The following is a 5,495-nucleotide window of genomic DNA, read 5'->3' as shown; positions in this document are numbered from 1 at the left end:
GCTGAACATTGAAATTGCCTGGGGGAGTTTTTAAAAATCCAGATGTCCTGGTCATATCACAAGTCAATTAAATCAGAATTTTTTTGGCATGTGGCCAGTTGCCATTATTAAAAAAAAAATTCCTCAAGTAATTTCAGTGGGCAGCCAGAGTTAAGAACCACTGTTCTATAATCAATGGTTCTGAAACCTGTCTGTCTATGAGAATCATAAGTGGAGTGTTGTAAAATTGTACATACTCAGTAGCCCCAGTTCCAGGCTCTATGTAGTAAAGTTATATGGAGATAGGTTTCAGGCAGATACAGGATTACAGGTGTTATCTGTAATCACCCTGTCATGCTATCAAATACTACATCTGACTGTAGATGTATATAGAATGAATAAGATCTAGTATTTGATCTTATTCATTGTACATGGTAATTACAGTCAATGATAATTTAATGTTCATTTAAAAGTAACTAAAAGTGTATAATTAGCATGTTTGTAATACAAAGAAATGATAAATGCTTGATGTGATTATCCATCATATGCCTGTATCAAAGTAACCCATGTGTCCCATAAATATATACACCTATTCACCCAGAAAGATTACAAATAAAGAAATAAAAAAAAAGTTCAAGAGAGAATGGTCCATAGATGAAACGAGCTCTCTCTGTAGGTAGTAATTAAGAAGAGTGATCATTTGCAGGGGCACTGCCAAAATATGTTTTAAGTGGGCACGAGTACTAGCCCTGCTGTCCCCGGGAATTTGTCTGTCTCATCTGGCAGTATACTCTCATTAGAAAACTAGTTATTCGCCAATACCTGTTGTATTAGGGTTCTCTAGAGGAACAGAGCTAATAGGGTATATGTATGTATGAAAGTGAGTTTATTAAGGAGAATTGACTCACATAATCACAAGTAAAGTCCCACGATAGGCCGTCTGAAATTTGAGGAGCAAGGAGGCCAGTCCCTAAACCTCAAAAGCAGACAGTGCATCCTTCAGTCTGTGGCCGAAGGCCCTAGAGCCCCTAGAAACCACTACTGTAAATCCAAAGTCCAAAAGCCAAAGAACTTGGAGTCTGATGTTCGAAGGCAGGAAGCATCCAGCACAGGAGAAAGAAGAAGTCCAGAAGACTCAGCAAGTCTGCAAATTTCACCTCCTTCTGCCTGCTTTTTCTGGCCACACTGGCAGTTGAAGGAATGGTGCCCACCCAGATTAAGGGTAGGTCTGCCTCTCCTAGCCCACTGACTAAGATGTTAATCTCCTTTGGCAACACCCTCACAAAAACACTTAGAAACAATACTTTGCATCCTTCAATCCAATTAAGTTGACACTCAATATTAACCATCACAAGTCTACCCCTTGTCAATTTGAACCCATACATATCTCCTGAAATAACACATAATTTTCAAATAAGGAAAACAAGGTCATAATTATGCCTCACATAAAAACAGCTATTCTTTGTACAACCGGAAGTGTACTAATCCTTACCCTAAATGGTATTACATAAAGATAACAACACTTAAATTTTGATGCAGAGTCAATAAATCTTTTTTTCTTTTTGAGATGGAATCACTCTGTCACCCAGGCTGGAGTGCAGTGGCGCGATCTCGGCTCACTGCGAGCTCTGCCTCCCAGGTTTACACCATTCTCCTGCCTCAGCCTCCCCAACAGCTGGGACCACAGGAGCACGCTGCCAGGCCCGGCTGATTTTTTTGTATCTTTAGTAGAGATGGGGTTTCACCGTGTTAACCAGGATGGTCTCGATCTCCTGACCTCGTGATCCGCCTGTCTTGGCCTCCCAAAGTGCTGGGATTACAGGCGTGAGCCACCGCACCCGGCCAGAGTCAATAAATCTTATGTCACATAATAAAGGAAAATAAAATAAAATAAAATGAACACATTTTCTTAGTACTAGTGTATACATGTGTTGTATATACATGCACAAACATATATTTAACAAAGGAGGAAATACTCATGACAATTACAGTCCTTGTTGCTGCAACTGGTCACATGATTGTAGCTGTTATTGATGACTACCTTTTTCTACTACCCATTCTGCATTCCCTTTGTCTTCAGCAAACATCCTTCAGCTGGATGTGGTTTTTTATCTGATGGGGTGATCCTGAAGGGTCTGGGCCATTTGTAGTTCTGCCAAGATTAGACCGTTGTAGTTTCCCATTGATCTTAATCACAGGCCATGGTAATATTAAGAGACGCCCAAAGAGATCTCCTATATTCCATGCACCCTCTTCTTTACCTCCAATGTGGAGTAGTAGACTGATTTCATCTTGATAGTCCATGTCACCTGAGCCAACACTAACTCCTTTTTCAGCCTGTTGACTTAGAAGTAGGAAGAGCATAAAGTGGCCAGGTGGCAATCTTAATTTCCAGTTTAATGAAATTATTGTTGTGTCTCCTGCTGGCAGTATTCCTCCCTCTGAAACTAAGACCTTTAGGCCAGCAGAACATAATGTCACAAGAACAGGAAGCAAAAATTTTTCTAGGGGGTCACTAAGGGTAATGGTGAGTGGTGCCACTTCTACTTCTACCCCTTGATTCCTGGACCAATGAATCTTGGCTATGGGGGAAACAGTACCATATACTGAACACTGATTCAGGGCATACACAGCCTTCTGGAAAACTTTGCCCCAGCTCTACAAAGTACTGTCACCTAGCTGGCATTTTAATTGTGACTTCACAAGGCCATTCCACTGTTCTATCAATCCAACTGTTTCAGGGTGATGGGAAACGCGGTAAGACTAGTGAATTCCTTGAGCATGAGCCCACTGCCACACATCTTTGGTCATAAAGTGAATGCCTTTGTCAGAGACAATGTTGTGTGGAATACCATGATTGCTGGATAAGGCATTCCATAAGTCCATGGCTGGTAGTCTTGGGCAAAAGCATTGCATGGAGAATAGGCAAACCAATATACACAGTAAGTGTCTATTCTGGTGAGGACAAACTTCTTTCTTTTCCATGATGGAGGTGGTCCAATATAATGAACCTACAACCAAGTAGCTGATTGATTATTTCAAGGAATAATGCTGTATTGAGGGCTCAGTGTTGGTCTCTGTCACTTGCAAATTGAATACTCAACAGTGGTCATAGTCAGGTCAAACTTGATGAATGGAAGTCTATGTCACTGAGCCCATGTGGAAACTTTCATCCCTGCCACCATGATTACTTTGTTCACGGGCCCATGGGGGAATGACAGGGGTGGCTGGAAAAAGAGGCTGAATGGTGTCCACAGAATGAGTCATCGTATGCACTTGATTATGAAAATCCTTCTCCACTGAGGTCACCCTTTAGTGAGCATTCACGTGACATACAAATACTGTATTAGTCTGTTCTCACACAGATAATAAAGATATACCCAGGACTGACCTCATAATTGTGGCTGAAGGCAAATGAGGAACAAAGTCACATCTGACATGGCCGCAGGCAACACAGTGTGTGCAAGGGAACTCCCCTTTATAAAACTATCACACCTCATGAGACTTATGAGAACAGCAGGGGAAAGACTAGTTCCCATGATTCAATTACCTCCCACTGGGTCTCCCACAACACATGAGAATTATGGGAGCTACAATTCAAGGAAAGATTTGGGTGGGAACAGAGCCAAATCATATCATTCCTCACCTGCCTCTCCCAAGTCTCATGTCCTCACATTTCAAAACGAATCATGCCTTCCCAATAGTCCCCCAGAGCTTTAACTCATTTCAGCATTAGTTCAAAAGTCCATAGTCCAGGGCCTCATCTGAAACAAGGCAAGCCCCTTCCACCTATGAGCCTGTAAAATCAAAAGCAAGTTGGCCACTTCCTAGATACAATGGGGGCACAGGCATTGGGTAAATACACCCATTCCAAGTGGGGAAAATTGGCCAAAATAAAGGGGCTACAGACCCATGCAAATACAAAATCTAGTGGGGCAATTAATCTCAAAGTTCCAAAATGATCTCCTTTGACTCCATGTCTCACCTCCAGGTCATGCTGATGCCAGAGGTGGGTTCCCATGGTCTTGAGAAGATCCACCCTGTGACTTTACAAGGCACAGCCCAACTCCTGGCTGCTTTCATGGACTGGTGTTGAGTGTCTGTAGCTTTTCAGAGTGCATTGTGCAAGCTATAGATGGATTGACCATTCTGGGGTCTGGAGGATGGTGGCCCTCTTCTCACCACTCCACTAGGCAGTGTTCCACTGGGGACTCTGTGTGGGCATTTGCACTCCACATTTCCCTTCTGTACTGCCCTAGCAGAGGTTCTCCATGAGGGTTCTGCCCTGTAGCACACCTTTGCCTGGACATTCAGGTGTTTCCATATATCTTTTAAAATCTAGGTGGAGGTTTCCAAACCCCAGTTCTTCACTTCTGTGCACCCACAGGGCCAACATCACATGTAAGTCATCAAGACTTGGGGCTTACACCCTCTGTAGCAACAGCCTAAGGTGTATGTTGGCTCTTTTTAGTCATGGCTGGAGCTGGGAAATGAGGTACCATGTCCCAAGGAAGAATAGAGCAGGGGAGTCCCTGGGCCTGGCCGACAAGGGAGGTCCCCAAGTCCTCCAGGCCTATGACGGGAGGGGCTTTTGTGAAAGTTTCTGAAAGGCCCTGGAGACATTTTCCCCATTTTCTTGGTGATTAACATTCAGCTCCTCATTACTTCTGCAAATTTCTGCAGCCTGCTTGAAAATATGAGTTTTTGTTATCTATCACATTGTCAGGCTGCACATTTTCCAAACTTTTATACTCGACTTCCTCATGAATGCTTTGCCACTTAGAAATGTCTTCTTCCAGATTACCTAAATCATCTCTCTCACAAATTTCTGCAAACCTCTAGGGTGGAATCAAAATGCCACCAGTCTTTTTGCATAGCAAAAGTGACTTTTATTCCAGTTCCCAACAAGTTCTTCACCTTCATTTGAGAGCACCACAGCCTGGATTTCATTGTTCATATCACTGTCAGCATTTTAGGCAAAGCCATTCAATGAGTCTTTAGGAAATTCCAAACCTTTCCATGTCTTTCTGTCTTCTTCTGAGCCCTCCAAACTGTTTCAATCTCTGTCTGTTACCCAGTTGCAAAGTCACTTTCACGTTTTGGGGAATCTTTATAACAGCATCCCACTCTTCTTACCAATTTACTGTATTAATCTGTTCTCCAGCTGAGACTGGGTAATGTCTAAAGAAAAGAGGTTTAATTGACTCACAGTTCCACATGTTTTGGGAGGTCTCAAGTCATGGCTGAAGGCAAATGAGGAGTAAAGTCATGTCTTACATGGTGGCAGGCAAGATAACATGTACAGGTGAACTCCCCTTTATAAAACCATTAGATCTCATGAAACTTATTCACTATCATAAGAACAGCAGACAGTAAAATAAAAGAGGACACAAACAAATGGAAGAACATAACATACTATGCTCATGGATAGGAAGAATCAATATCGTGAAAATGGCCATACTGCCCAAGGTAATTTATAGATTCAATGCCATCTCCATCAAGCTACCAATGAGTTT

This window comes from Colobus angolensis, unplaced genomic scaffold (assembly GCF_000951035.1).
Source record: "Colobus angolensis palliatus isolate OR3802 unplaced genomic scaffold, Cang.pa_1.0 Scaffold20, whole genome shotgun sequence".
Classification (NCBI taxonomy): Eukaryota; Metazoa; Chordata; class Mammalia; order Primates; family Cercopithecidae; genus Colobus; species Colobus angolensis.
Note: the sequence above shows the minus strand (reverse complement) of the source record.